A 16614-nucleotide genomic window follows, 5' to 3' on the forward strand; every position below is an offset into this window, starting at 1 on the left:
ATAGAGAGTGAGCATACCTACTGTAAGAGAGGGTGATGTGAGTTAAGCCTTGTCCTCAATGCAATGCCTACCATCTCCCAGAGGATCCACTCCAGAGCTGCGTCAGCAAGTGGGATCCTGTACAGTGAGTGTTGAAACCACTAGACCACAGGCAGCTTAAGCGTCCACTCCACCGTGAATCTAACAACAGGGTGGAATATCACACTCAACCACTGAGGGGTCAGGCAATAGAAATTGAAATGTATTACACACACAAGTTAATATATGAGAAGCTGCTACAGACAACTATGCCTGACCACATACACCTGAGATGTACTGTACACACATCATCAATACATGGAATTATAGATAAAATAATTAGCATTTTCTGATCCCATTTGAAAGAATATTACAAATGTGTATACAAAAATTATGAATTCATCTATGTTCTGAATGTAAGTGCCTAGTACAACCACAGCTGGGTTGGGATTAAATTCATGCATTCCTTTTCAGTTTTGTCCATATACACATTCAGTTTATAAATGGTATGCAGTATGATAGCAATTCTGCTCATGAGTAACATTACATTACATTACATTACATTGCATTTAGCTGACGCTTTTATCCAAAGCGACTTACAATAAGTACATTCGACCAGGAAGACACAACCTTGAAGAAAACAGAATCATATAAGTACATCAGGTTTCATAGAGCCAAACATTTCAAGTGCTACTCAACTGGCTTTAGGTAAGCCAGTCCTTTATTAGTATATAAGTGCTTCGTTAATAGTTCTAACGCTCGAAGTGGAGTCGAAAGAGATGAGTTTTCAGTCTGCGCCGGAAGATGTGCAAGCTATCTGCCGTCCTGATGTCAATGGGGAGCTCATTCCACCATCTTGGAGCCAGGATAGCAAACCCACGTGTTTTCGCCGATGGGAACTTGGGTCCCCCTCGCAGCGAGGGCGCAACGAGTCGTTTGGCTGATGCAGAGCGTAGTGCACGCGCTGGGGTGTACGGTTTAACCATGTCCTGGATGTAGGAAGGGCCAGATCCATTCGCAGCATGGTAAGCAAGTACCAGTGTCTTGAAGTGGATTCTAGCAGTTACCGGAAGCCAGTGAAGGGAGCGGAGGAGCGGAGTGGTGTGGGAGAATTTAGGAAGGTTGAAGACCAGACGAGCCGCTGCATTCTGGATGAGCTGCAGAGGTCGGATGGCACATGCAGGTAGACCAGCCAGGAGGGAGTTGCAGTAGTCTAGGCGTGAGATGACGAGAGCCTGGACCAGAACCTGAGTCGCTTTCTGAGTCAGCTGGGGATGTATCTTCCTGATGTTGTAAAGCGTGTATCTGCAGCAACAGGTTGTAGCAGCGATGTTTGCAGTGAAGGACAGGTTGTTATCTAGGGTCACACCCAGATTCCTTGCAGTCTGAGTCGGGGGAAACAACTGAGGTGCCGATGTTGATTGTTAGGTCAAGAGTGGGACAATCTTTTCCCGGGAGGAAGAGCAGCTCAGTCTTGTCAAGGTTGAGCTTGAGGTGATGAGCAGACATCCACTGAGAGATGTCAGCTAGACAAGCAGAGATGCGTGCAACGACCTGGGTCTCTGAGCGGGGAAAGGACAGAATTAATTGGGTGTCATCAGCGTAGCAGTGGTAAGAAAAACCATGCGGGCTAATGACTGATCCGAGCGAGTTTGTGTACAGGGAGAAGAGGAGGGGACCAAGAACAGAGCCCTGAGGGACCCCCGTAGTTAATTGACAAGGGTCGGACTCAGACCCTCTCCAAGTCACCCTGTAGGTACGGTCTTTCAGGTATGAGGTGAGGAGGGAAAGTGCAGAGCCTGAAACTCCAAGTTTTTGGAGAGTGCGAAGGAGGATCTGATGATTCACCGTGTCGAATGCAGCAGACAGGTCCAATAGGATGATGACAGAGGAGAGGGATGCAGTTTTGGCAGTGTGCAGTTCCTCCGTGACAGCAATGAGAGCAGTTTCTGTGGAGTGACCTGCCTTGAAACCAGACTGGTGCGGATCCAGAAGGTTGTTCTGATTGAGATAACAGGAGAGTTGTTTAAAGACAGCGCGTTCAAGTGATTTAGACAGGAACGGGAGGAGCGAGACAGGCCTGTAGTTTATAACATCAGACGGGTTGAGAGTGGGTTTCTTTAGGAGAGGGTTTACTCTTGCCTCCTTGAGACTGTTTGGAAAGTGACCAGAAGTTAGAGAAGTGTTGATGAAATGGGTGAGAAACGGTAGAATATCAGGAGCGATAGTCTGAAGGAGGTTTGAAGGGATGGGGTCCAGAGGACAGGTGGTAGGGCGGGCAGAGGTAATGAGGGTAAGAACCTCACTTGGAGAGAGAGGGGAAAAGGAGGTCAGTGTGTGGGTGAAAGGAGGGTCTGGTGACCCAGCGGTGAGTAAAGGTGAGTCATAAAAAGAAGAGCGAATATCATCAACCTTTTTTTCAAAGTGGGTAACAAAGTCGCTTGACAGAAGTGAGGAGGGGGGAGGGGCTTTTGGAGGGTCCAAGAGGGTGGAGAAGATGGAAAATAGTTTTTTAGGATTGGAATAGGAAGATTGGATCTTATCTTGAAAGAAAGTGCTTTTTGCCTGAGAGATCGAAGCAGAGAAAGAGGAGAGGAGAGCCTGATAGGTTAGGAGGTCGTCACGGTGTTTGGATTTCCACCATTTCCGCTCTGCTGCCCTAAGGACGGTTCTATTAGCACGCAGTGTATCATTTAGCCAGGGAGCAGGAGGGGACTGACGAGCCTGCCGAGATGTGAGAGGACAGAGCGAGTCCAGAGTGGATGAGAGAGTAGAGAGGAGAGTTTCTGCAGCAGATTTTGGAGGCAGGAGATGGAACGAATCAGAGGAAGGGAGGGCTGAGAGCACCGACGAGGCAAAGCTAGAGGGGGAGAGGGAGCGAAGGTTACGGCGGACAAGTGCAGGATGAGAAGAGATTAGTTTGTTATGTTTGGAAAGGGATAGAGAGAATGAAATGAAGAAGTGATCGGATGTGTGGAGCCGGTTTACAGAGAGGTTAGAAGTAGCGCAGTTCCTTGAGAATATGAGATCAAGGACATTGCCAGCTTTATGAGTCGGTGGGGACGGAGACAGTGAGAAAGCAAAGGCGGTTAACAGAGATGTTAGTTCGTCTATCTTCCCCGTCTGGAGGTTGAAGTCTCCGAGAAGTACAGCGGGAGGGCCAGTTTCAGGGATGAGTGAGAGGAGATTATCTAATTCCTCCAAGAAGTCCCCCAAGGCGCCTGGTGGACGGTAGTGAACAACAATGGTTAACTGTATAGGATGGGTTACTGTGACGGCATGGAATTCAAAGGTGGAAGGAGTGAAGTTAGGTAGCTTGAAGAGGGAAAAGCTCCATTTGGGAGAGAGCAGGAGACCAGTGCCACCTCCTCTGCCAGTGGGTCTGGGTGTATGGGAGAAGGAATATGCAGTGGAGAGAGCTGCTGGGGTGGATGTGTTGGATGGAGTAATCCAGGTCTCAGTGAGAGCAAGGAAATCCAGAGACTGCAGGGAGGCGTAGCCAGAGATGAAGTCAGCCTTAGGAACAGCTGACTGGCAATTCCACAGGCCACCAGAAACTAGATGTTGGATCTCAGTGGAGCACGTGGGATAGACGAGAGCAGGCCGGTTATATCGATTAGGAGATACACGGGGCCAGTGATAATTGCGAGAAGACACATGAACAGGAATAGAGAAAATACACATGATTATAGCATGCGGGGCTAGAAAACTAAAGAAAAGAGAAATAAGACACCAGCTCGATCAGAGTAGGATTTGCCTCCTCTTTGCCTCCCTCGTGACTCCCGCAGGACTCCAATGTTTTTGTCAGTCTTACTCCCGCAGGACTCCAATGTCTTTGTCAGTCTTCGGCTGTCTGACGCTGAAGCTGACGCTCCAGGAAAGAGCTACCCGAAATGGACGCCTGATTGCTCAGTTCTCACAGCTGTAGGGCCACGGCCCTCTAATTAGTTAACTATCTACAGCTGATGGGCGACAATAGACTGGCCGTGCCTATATTAATGCAGGCTTGAGTGCTGAGACCTGTAAAGCAGGTTTCGCCTGAGCAGATCTGAGATTTAAAATCTCTCAAACGCGATTTAGCCGTTTACGCTACAATAACAATTTATACAGAGTCGAATAAATGAAACAGAGAAGTCTAATTAAACAAGAATATAACTTACAGTGGTTGCTGCGTCAATAGGTAATGTCGTCACCGGGTCCAGATGCACACTGAGTTCATCAGATTTTAAATGCGGTATTTAAATGCTTTTTAAGGTACAAAATGACTGAGTCACGCGGTTGTACTTCACGCTATCAATAGACTGGCCGTGCCTATATTAATGCAGACTTGAGTGCTGAGACCTGTAAAGCAGGTTTCGCCTGAGCAGATCTGAGATTTAAAATCTCTCAAACGCGATTTAGCCGTTTACGCTACAATAACAATTTATACAGAGTCGAATAAATGAAACAGAGAAGTCTAATTAAACAAGAATATAACTTACAGTGGTTGCTGCGTCAATAGGTAATGTCGTCACCGGGTCCAGATGCACACCGGGTCCTAGCATACACAACAAATGTGTATGCTAGGTAAAGTAGTTATTAAATTGAGCATAGCAAATGTTTAATCAGGAAGACATCCTCATCTACTCTCATCTTCTCCTTCATTCATGACTTTGTCTCAGTCACACCTCTTGGAACCTACCCAGTCATTTACTTCCTTTTATTATTTTAAAACCAAGAAGGCAACTTCTTTCAGCTTCCCTTCACATAATTAAGTAACGTTTAGAGTTCAGCTACAATCTGCCCCATGATTGGGAAGATTAAGAGTAAACAATTGGGCTATTCAACAAATAATGCTGGGCAGAAGCTGTATATGAATTATTTTGCTATTAAACTGCTGCTACATTCACCTCCAGGAGCTTCCCCCTCACTCACATCACTGCTGACCTGAGAAGCCATCAACCACGTCCTGATTAATGGCTCTGTAAGACTCCTTGGAGGAAATCGCACCCAAAAGGTTGAGCCAAACACTAACAAATAGGACTTTCAGCAATCATTCTTTATTGCATCAATAACCGCAGTCATCGATTAATCAGCATTACATTTTTAGAGGAGAAACACGCCTTAATTGGTGGTGTGTGACACGTCTTTATTGAACACCTTAAATTCTCTGCTTGCATTTTCAGAAAATAAAGTGCATTTTAATTCATTTTAGACACCTGGGCTCAAAGGCTGATATTACCCAAGACTCCCGGATAAAATCATGTTACCATGGTGATCAGATCAGCACAATACTTAAATTGATTTGTTCACTTAAAGCTGAGTTTCTTTCCTGCGGTTTTCTTGCAAAAAAAGAAAAAAAAACGATCCAAGGAAGTGTTATGGGTCATTTGGGCTGAGAGGGAATTTCTTGTCTCTGTCTAAACGGCATGGTGGTAATGGTGGAGGCACTGGTGCGAGAGAGAAGACTTCTTTCATCAATCTAATGCCTCTCCTCCTGAGGTAATCATTTCCACAGAGCAACATGGCATCTCATTAGGCTGATTTGCTCTCAGTGTCAGTCAGCCTCAGACACCTTCACAACTACAATTCTGGTGTAAAAAAGCACACACTTAGTTTATTAAACAACCCGATGGCACAGGCTCTCACACCCACAGTGCATTGGCATTATTGCTCAAGCGTCATTTTCTTTTTTTGAGCAACATTTCCAAATAATGGCCTGCAGATATTAGTTTTTCTATGGCCGATGCTGATATTTAGAGAGCAGAGCGGCCGATCGCAGATCCTTATGCGGATATCTTGTTGTTTTATGTGTTGTTTCTTTTGCACACAGACACATGCACACACACACGCCACCAACCTCAGAGTCTCCGTTCTCAAACAGGCTATAAAAGTGGGAGATTTAAAAAAGGCCATGGCCGGAGTTTCAAAGTGTGAGTGGACTGAAAAACAGGCCTATTATGGATGTCTCATTACATGCTTTACTTCCTTGCCTCGGGCCCCAATCCATACATCTAAAGATCTTTGCTTTCAGGTGAACAAAGTCACAAAACACCTCCTTAAAACAACACCTATCATCTCACACACATCTGGGACCTTTGAACATGGATATCCTGGAACAACACATCTCTGATTGTTACCGAATGCACAGACTGTTTAACAATCTACCCCCTAGTATCAGATAAAGTTCAACTTGTGGGATAACACACCTTTATTCTTCTTCTACAATACTTTCACATCTCATCTATCTCTTTCTCTCCCCAATTGAACTGGAGGAGATAAATGAGATGAGGACTGGCATGTTCCCTGGACATTTTAATTAGCTAGTCTTTAATTCAGCCTGACCCTATTTCAACTTTGATCAACCGGAGGGAGCTCTGATAAGGACCTGTCACTCACATGCAGACACAAGGTTGTTTAACAGCAAATTGTCTCTTTGGCTTTTACAGATGCTCTCTACCGGTGCTGTCGTGGGAGATTTGTTCACGGCTCAGTGAAAACTAAAAGCCCAATGAGAACAGAAATATGGCTCGTGTGCTGTGCTCATTCATCCAAAACCTCCATTCACTACGGCATGGACTGTGACAGAGTTGACTACAAATGGCGATAAAGAAAGATTATTAAGAGTCTAGAGGATTCTGAAGGCTAAATTAATGTTTAAGCCTGCAGTTCTAAAGGCAAGCATTGTGTTTCATTTAGTCTGAAATTACCTTGGCCTTGGGCTTTATGTGTCAGCTGAAGTGAAAAGCAAAACACAAATAAAAAGGTCTGTGGGTACATAATGTTATGATTTGTACACGGCTTTCCAACTCAGAATGCTGTGCTAAAAAAAATAATAATCAAGCAACACTATTGAACGGGCTGTCAGTGTTGCCAACTTGGCGACTTTCCCACTCGATTTGGCGACTTTTAGAGGTAGCGCAGCGAGATATATATGGAAAGGGATAGCTTTTTGATTGGATAATTTAAAATGTAGTTTACATTTGCTGTTTTGTCTAATTTTACCTATACCCAAAATTCAAATGACAAGCAAACACATGCATTTGAGATTTAAGATAGTATTTTTCAATATCAGTTTCTCTATCAATGTCAGCATTACTGACATGTGTTTCCTTTTTTGCCAATGTTTAAGTAAATACATGGAAGATCCAATGAGCCGTTGTTTAATGTTCCCATTTTACAAAATTCATGACAGACATGTGACAATTACCTCAGACACATCAATCACATAAGGTTCTATTATAAGCAGATTTCAGATCATTTTGTGTGTCAAAGTGTACTAGGCTAAGGGTCTTTGGAGTATGTTTTCCTGAAATACCAGAGGAATCAGCTGTATAGCTCTAGATCAGCTGCAGTTTTAACAGTATGCATGTCAGGCGTACTCATACTGTGACAGAAGCAAAGTTGCAAGACAAATCCTCTCGCTGCTCTGTGTGCGCTAAGCTGTTCCTGGCTACTCTTTCTGTGTGAGCTCCATTCCCCTTATGGCAAAGAGCAAGGCAGACTGAAATCCCCTGCCAACAGCTGTCTCATTGTATAAAACACAGACCATTTCAAATAGTACCATTTAGAAAATGTGTTAAGTTAAACAATTATTTAACAATCTTGCAGTGCTCTCCTAATGCCACACTTCTCTTATATGGTGTTAAAATGCTGACAAATACAGATGGTATTTCAGCCAGACAGCAATTATCTGTCTGGTGATTGAATCAATTAAACCTAGTGTTGAATACGTATTATTACTACACATACAAAGGCTACTCAATTCAGAATAGATCTGGATTTTAGATGTCTGTCCCCCCTAAACAGCCATAACCAGTCAATTATCAGCAGAATCAAATGGTAAGCAGCGGATTTATCAACTAGACGGGTAAATTTTCTCATGCCACCAGGCAGTCATAATCCATCTCTGACCTCTTCTGCCCCATTATCATTAGATCCGAAAGCAAAGTGGTCCCATCCATCAGCCAGTTTACCCAGTGACAGTAGCCAGTTTCTGTGTGACTGTGACTTTTGGTCCTTCCAATTTGTAAATGGGATTGGAGCGCATCTACAAAGGCTGAAACAATACCACCCCTCACCACACACCACTGGAGCCAGCTGTCGCGTCTAGCCTTTTTACCCACCGCTGCCCTTCATTCCGTGCTGATCATATCTGGAGATGCTGCGGTGACTTTGCCGACCACACTCTCTCACCAAACTCCTCCTCCACCTCTCATTTCTAATATCTAAGGTATTGTGTTCTCTCCGTGCCTCAGTTCCTATTAGTAAATCCTCTGACAGTCTCTACTGTCTTTTCACAGTCCGAACCCCCTCCACTATGACTTATTTTATCTTATCCCCTTCTCCTGTGCCTCGTACTTGCTGCCTTTAATTTTCCTCTCACTTGGTCCTTCCATTCTTCTATATTTTGTTATTGTAATCTTCTTGAAACTCCATCCCTTATCGTACTTCTCTCTGTCTCTGATATCAGACGGAGTACCTGCAGAGGATATGAATTGCCATTCAACAGGCAGCATTGGCAGATCACAGTAAAGCAAGTGATGGCTATTGACTCAACTTACAGAAATACGACCAGAACAAAAAACACAAGATTTTGGCCACAGGGTTTACCAGTGAATCTGTTATATACTTTCAAGACTAGATAGCAACAATTACAGTGCACATATATTAAAAACAGTGATGCAATTTGCGGAAAAAAACTCATGTTATGTTTCATGGGTTCATCATTTTCCAATTATGCACCACTGTGCACCAATAAAGCCCAACAGCAGTTAATAATGCTGACAAAAACCCTTGCTCCATGTTCACAGGCTGCAGCGCCGGATATACAGGATAACAGCCAAAGGTTAGTTCTTGAAGAAATGCTGCCTTTAACAAAAAGCAATGTAAGTGTGAATGAAAGCCATTAAAAGCCTGTGTCCTCTAGTGGTCTATCAAGGGGTAACCTGCTGCGTTTGGTGTTTTTACATCCTCTCTCCAGCTGTAGTATTGACATACTTAGAAACAAGCTCTTTAAACTTCTTATAACTTCCAACCTGCCAGATGTTGCTATTGGTGGAAAGCTGAAAATCGCCACAAGCAACCAACTCTTTAACCATATGGTATTTAATTAAGGTTATGATAGGTTACTATTAATTACAGTAAATGTAACACACTATAAACCAGGTATTATATATATATTAAAACAATGTGTTAAACTATGTGGTCTGTCTACCGTAATGTCTCTGTCTGGTGGCTGATTTGCTTCTTATTCTACAATTTCAGAGGTATTCTTCAATACATTTGCATTTGTCAACCTGACAATCTTTTGGTCAATAAATCCCCACAGCAGTTACACTGTCTAATTCATTCTGAGCTCCCTTCATAAGCTGTACTTCACCTTGTAAAAGTCTGCTTCTTAGCTCTTTCTAAACCCTCAAATCCCCGCTACACACTTTCTTCCCCATGTATATCCCGAGTGCTAAACAGTCAGGGCTTACTATGTGTGAGTCATGTATTATCCCATGTCCTGTGCTCCTTCTCGTATGTCTCTCCTTTCCTTTAATTTCATTTTCCAGTAGCATGCATGTGGAAGAAAAGCAAAGAACAATTCATATACTGCTAGTTGGGCCACAATCGACCGGCATCTTCACAATTGGCCACATAAATATTGAGACAACTATTTAAACAGCCCTGATCAAACAGGAGTCAATCAAACAGAAACAATGAACAGAGAGAGGGAACATATGCCTGTATGAGAGAGATGCAGACAGCAAGGCAAGACTGTCTTCCATCATTTCAAATATCACAAAGAGGGAGCTAAAGTTGGATGCTTAAAGTATGACATAAACTGAAAATGTCAGATAAAAGGGACTTAGCATATTACCACTAGCCTGGCCTGTAAAAAGTACAAGTGATATTTAAGAAGAAAACAGAAGTGTTCAAATCCCTGTGATCCATCTTTAATCTCTTTTTTCTACACATTCCCTTTATTCTCACTTTTACCTAACTTCATTGTCTTTCCTTTTTATGACCCATTTATGACACTAACCTTTCCACACTTTTAAAAACCCAACCTTTATTTTATGTACAGAACTTTAAAGCAGGAGGGCTTTTAAAGTACACCACTATATTATATTCTTCAAGATACGATGAATGGTCTCAACTCCCATTAAAGCGTTAAGTAAAATCATACATCTGTGGAGGTCATTCATTCCTGAAAGGCCACTATGTTTAGGCTTTAACAGGATAAATAGGCTGAAAAATATGTTTTCTGAAAGAAGTATACACACCATATTCTAACATTAATTGACAGTATTGCGACATTTCATCACAGAGCAACCATGATGTACAATATTGTGCAGAATACAGCAAACCAAAAATGATCACACCCATTTAGAAGAAGGAGCCACAAAATATGAAATAGACATTTTGAGTAAAGTTTCTCTCTCTCTTCTCTCTCTCTGAAAATGCACCCATTAGGCTATTATTTATTTATCTCCACCCCTAACATTAGTTATTTAAGAGACCCCCACAGAGCTCCGATTAAAACTCAATCCACGCTGAGCTCCGTCGATGAAGTGAGAGATACAGCAATGTTATGTCCAAGAAGACTGAAATGTTTTTCAATGAAGCCGAAAATACCAAATTAGGCAGTTCCACAGTGACCATGGGTGTTTCTCAATGTCGAGGACGCTTGCTTGGTAGCACATGTCTTCCGAGTCACTTGCTTCAGAAGCAAGGCAAGAATCCTTCTTAGCCTCGGGAATGTCGGAAAACGACGAATTGTGGAACAGGCTAACAGGTGTGCGTCATATGCGAGGCCCCGCCTTTAATGGAGTGTGATTTCCGCCAAATATTTGGTAATTGGTCCATGCGCAAAGCATTGTGGGGATTTTAAGACCGCAGAGTCTATACATGTGCAGCCTCGAAATTTCTCGCTACGAAGTATGCCGGCCTCGGTAGAATTCCAAGTATGCACTCGATGACGTAGTATGCTTGAAATAGAGGCTCTGGAGCAGCCTTCCTCGACATTGAGAAACACCCCGTGTGCTTTAATCATAGCCATATCTTCACAGCTGGTGCTCAAAGGGTAAACATACAAAAGACGCACACACATGTGCATGCTTTCACACACATTCACAAAAAGATCACCCAATTTTTGTATATCTTCTCCCGAGCCCTGGTTTATTAAAGCTTTTGCTAATTGGTCATCGACGCTGATCTGAATAAATCACCAGCTTTTCAATATTTGGGTGGTATCAATGAAAGACATCACGGGAGAAACCCCATCAACATCCAATTATCATTCATTATCCAATTGGGTTTCAGCAGCAAAATTATAGCCTATACAGTACAGTGTATTTACAAAACAGACTCATAATCACTGTAACCATTATTTATACCGATTGACAGTGCAATGAAACGTTTAAGCAATGATAATAATATAATCTCTGTAAATCCTTTTGTCAGTTATTTATTCCATGTTTCTGTAAGTGAATTTTAAAATAATGTATTTGCTTTTATAAAGCAATATTTCCACAGCTTATTTTTAAATGTCTCTTGGAAACAAGACGAATCAACCAAATAAAAACATTTAAAAACTTGAAAGTGTTCGAAACAAGTTGATATAAATTTTTCCACTTTTTCCAACAGAATTTTAGATCTTATAGAAATAAACTACATAATTGTTATAACATGTTAAAATTGAAATGTTGCAAGTGTAATTATTGTGTTTCAGTGATGTCTTTGGTATGCTGGTGACCTACTGACTTAAATGGCGTTTCTCATTTATGCAATCATGAGTAACTGATTAAATGTCTATAATTATTAATCAAAAGACAATCAGTGACATTGTGTTTGATTATTCTCTATCATTTAAAATTAACTAGTTCAAAGTTTTTTCCTAGAAATCTCCCACATTGACATGTTTTTCTTTGAGGAGTAATTAACTGAGCAGCAACAGCACATTGAAGCAGGCCAGATGGCATTCAAGCTGGATTGGTGCTGTGGTCAGCTGAGACATCCCAAAACAGGGTCGTCTTTGGCCTCCAGTTTACAGTAGCTGTCTGCGTCAGTAATCTGCCAGGGAGCAGACAAACATCAGTGGGCCTTATCTCTACTTCTCAGGAGCAGCCAGGAAAGGAGGCAGGAAAAAAGGCAGGTGGCCCAGAGGCAACAGAGACGGGATCAGACTAAGGCAGACTCATGAATTCAGTCAACACTGAAATACAAGCAACTCATTGAACACACATCTCAAAGTACACACACCAAAGCAAATAAAACTTTGTCTGGGAAAAGGGGAGTGAGTTCATCAGACGCTCTGTATTTCTGCTAAGCAGGTAAAGGAGAATTTGCTACGGCAGTGGTGAGTGCATCCGTGATGCGGTAAACAAAGTGCAGCTAGGATTATTTTATTGAGCATGAGATGCCGGAACCAGTTCAACATTTTCAGTAAGACTGAGTAAAAGGATTAGCCCAATGGCAATATTGGATGCTGCAGTTGACAGACACTAAGACACCATCTGCTGCAAAGTGATATTCAATACTTGCATCTCATGCAAGATTGCACATGTGAGCAATGAAATTGAAACCATCTCCTCAAATCACTTTCCTCGAGCTAAAGTCAGTAAAAAAGTCAAATTCTGTCAGTAGTAGATTTCACAGGGCACCAGTGCCTCAGATAAATCCAATGTCTTTACAGCAAACTGTGTGTTCTGGCATTTGTATTCACAGCATACTGAAGCAGCCTGTGGGGGGATGTGGTGGCTTAAAAAATATGAAAAGCGTGTTATCCTGCATATGAATTGGGTTTTTCTGTCACTGGCACACTGAATAGTTTGTAATATGACATAGGCTAAATAAATGGTCTTAGTTCTCGAGGAATATGCAAACACATTTGTCGGTGCGGAAAAGGATTTTAGTTTTTCTTTTCACAGTTATTTAAAGGCTTATGGAAAGACATGGTTTCCATCATTCTTTATAAGCATTCAACTTTTCTATCTGGTGTTATCTGTATGCTTTTCAATCTGTTTTTAAAAAGGAGAATGTTGCCATGACTTGGATTCACAGTGAAAATCTGAACTCTGAGAGACTCAGATATGCTGCCTTGTGCATCTAACAGACTGTCTGATTCTATAAAAAACCTGCTGAGTTGATTGTTGATGGTTCGGGCAAATCCAGATCCTCTCAGTATTCACCCATAAGCCTCCTGATGGTTCTGGATCTGAACAGAGCCCCACAGGGAGCATTTTCAGAGATGCCTTTAGACAACAACATATTCTTGTCTTCCAAATAAACAGCACTGGCAAAATCCCTCAGTCATTTGTCTGGCACCTTTGTATAAAAGTACACAATTGTTGCAGCTTTTGTGAGCTGAGTTTGTCATAAACCACAGACACACACAAGTAAGGGATGTCACAAAGGAAGCAGAGAGGTGGCCCTGCCAGGAAAAGAGGACAGAAAACTGGTACTCTGACATTTTCTGCCTGTGTTTATGCTGTCAGAAAGTGATAAAAGGCAACATTCATGTTAACAGAACATTGTCACCTGGCACAAAGTTTGCTTGCTGAAGTCTGGGTCAGACAACTTAAAGTAATACACACAAAAAGACCCACAACCCACATGAACACACAACCATAACATCCTGGAAGAAAAACTGCAAAAGCAATTTTAAAATCTCTATTGATTGTTTGAACTAGGAGATTAGCCTTAGAGAAGCCAGGTGCTGAGGTTTTGCTCACATGCTGCTGCAAACTCTATTATTGATTAAAAAACTGCACTCGCCTCGGTATGCCTGATATGAAGACCCACACAGTTTTGTAATTTATATATAGAAAGTAATCTGAATACTAGAACGAGGAGGTACTGAATTAGTTTACACCATTCCCAGCAGCACTGAATCAGTGTTGATTTAACAGTTTATTCATCGCCTATCTTTGGACTGGAAGTCTGACTTAGATTTTATGATTATGTTTAATTTGGTCTTAACCCCCAAAAATGGTAAAGAGTACTGTTTGCTCAGAACTTAAGCGTTTGCTTAGGTTATTGAAAAGAAAAGTTAAAACATGAACGATAATTGGCCTTTATTGTTAAAAACTAACCTTTAGAGTAATGTATGCCTTTCCTCTGAACTGCATGAATAAGTTATCTTTATATTGTTGAGAAAATTACTGATGATACTTAACGGTTAAGGCCACCTGCAAGGGCCCTTGTCGGAAACCAGAAGAAAATAAATGCATTTTTATGGATCCAATTTAAAATGGATGAACAAAACCCTCTTGGTTGAAGAAATCTCAGTAAAAGAATCCGATTTCACGCAAACAGTGCTGAATTATAGTCCATATAAGCAGCTTGTCACAAATAGGTTCTGTAAAAAACATTATGTGATGATGAAAAAAATATGTCACGCATTGTGGCGCCCACAGTAAAGAACAGTGTCACCCTTGCATTGCTGTGAGCTTTGTGTTTGCTTTATTTAATTCTTTCTTTTTCAACTAAGTACCCAATTTGGCCTTGAAGGAAATATCCTTTTAGCCATTTAATTACAGTGACCACAATCATTTCTGTATCTGCAAGAACTTCTCAAGCAGCTTAAAGGAAAACTTGACCCTGAAAGCTGTTATAATCTCACAGTTAAGTACATCATCTGCCTGTCATGTTCAGTGTGTCCGAGGTGTTATACTGCAGTGTCAAAATCATTGACCTTCTTGTTTCGTCTTAATTTTCCAGCCACATCCACCTCTATTTCAGTTAGCTTTTTCTTGTATTCACCATTATTACTTTCAACAACTCCCGGAGAACATGCTGGTACTTGCCACATTTAACCAATTATTTGATTATAAATGGAAAGAGCAAGGCTAAGTACTTATCACAATAGAAAGAGCAAAAGTGTATTTTCCTTGGCTTGGTTGTTTCTCTCACCAAACTCACAAGTGCAAGACCTTTTTGGAATCGCAGACAAAGTTGGGAACGTGGGCAGCTGTTCAGAGGTCCATTCTGATGTGTTACAGTGCTGACATTTCTCTCCTCATATTAACCATCGATATTGTAACACTTTTTCAACAGCCAACAGTCCAAATCTCTCTGCTTGTACCACAGCTCCAATTCAGTGATGCTACTGAACTTCAGCTAGTGATGTATATTCCAAGGCAAGGCAAGTTTATTTATATAGCACCTTTCAACACAAGGCAATTCAAAGTGCTTTACAAAAATGAAAGACATTAAGAAAATGGCATTTAAAAACAGTCATTAAAAAGCAAAGATAATAAAAGAAACATTAAAAGAAAAAATACATTAATAAAAGTTACAGTGCAGTTTAAGATATGAATAGTTCAATTAAAAGCAGCGACAAAAAGAAAAGTCTTCAGCCTGGATTTAAAAGTAGTCAGAGTTGCAGCGGACCTGCAGGTTTCTGGAAGTTTGTTCCAGATATTTGGAGCATAATAACTGAACGCTGCTTCTCCATGTTTAGTTCTGACTCTGGGGACAGAAAGCTGACCAGTCCCAGAAGACCTGAGAATTCTGGATGGTTCATAATTTAGCAGGAGGTCATACATGTATTTTTAGGGTAGTTCTTTGTGAGAGGTACATTTTTTTAATTAATTTATTTTAAACCTGGGCTGCCACACCAGCAGCCACAGTGCTGCCACACCAGCAGCCACAGTGCTGCAACTGAGGCTAAACTTCAAGGTTGATGAGAGAGGGGTAAATGTTGTCAGATTGAGGAAATAATTCACCAGGAGAGTTTTCTTGACTAATAGAATGAATTCTGGGGGTTGGAGCTTAGACTTTCCGTCTTTCATTTTGAAGGACCACCCTAATGTATTTTGGGCCTAAACCATTCAGTGCTTTATAAACCAGCAGCAGTATTTTGAAATCTATTCTTTGACACACAGGAAGCCAGTGTAAAGACTTCAGAACAGGAGTGATGTGATCCACTTTCTTAGTGTTAGTGAGGACTCGAGCAGCAGCGTTCTGAATCAGCTGCAGCTTTCTAATAGATTTTTTAGTGAGACCTGTGAAGACACCATTGCAGTAGTCGAGTCTACTGAAGATAAAAGCATGGACAAGTTTTTCCAAATCCTGCTGTGACATTAATCTTTTAATCCTAGATATGTTCTTTAGGTGATAGTAGGCTGATTTAGTAATTGTTTTAATGTGACTGTTGAAACTCAGGTCAGAGTCCATGACTACACCTAGATTTCTGGCTTTATCTGTTGTTTTGAACATTACAGACTGAAGCTCAGCGCTAACTTTTATACATTCTGCCTTGGCTCCAAAAAAACATTTATATTATTTCAATCTGACATGCTATGTATACTGTATGATATCAAATTGAAAATTATTGTTTATTAATCATACATATTTTCTTTAGATTGAGCATGGCATATTTGGAAGCTTTGGAAATTGTTTGATCTTTACTATGTGTTTCTACTTATCTGTAAAATATTTTAAATATCATTCTAGCGGTGCTTAAAATATAATTTAGCATGGTATTAGGTTTTTTCTCAATTTAGCTGCTGATCTATAACAAACACTCATTAATGCAGGGTGAAAAAAACCAAGTATGAATACATATATTAAGGATCTGTAAGCATTTGTTGCTTTAGAAAAAATAACATACATTACTAATGG

General features: G+C 41.2%; 1 protein-coding gene across 4 annotated transcripts in view; it reads right to left on the reverse strand.

Annotated features, from left to right (window-relative positions):
- Nucleotides 1-16614, reverse strand: part of grik4 (glutamate receptor, ionotropic, kainate 4) — a 329869-nt gene that overhangs the window by 223216 nt on the left and 90039 nt on the right. The gene's annotated exons all lie outside the window — the stretch shown is intronic.

Source organism: Gymnodraco acuticeps, unplaced genomic scaffold, assembly GCF_902827175.1.
Source record: "Gymnodraco acuticeps unplaced genomic scaffold, fGymAcu1.1, whole genome shotgun sequence".
Lineage (NCBI taxonomy): Eukaryota > Metazoa > Chordata > Actinopteri > Perciformes > Bathydraconidae > Gymnodraco > Gymnodraco acuticeps.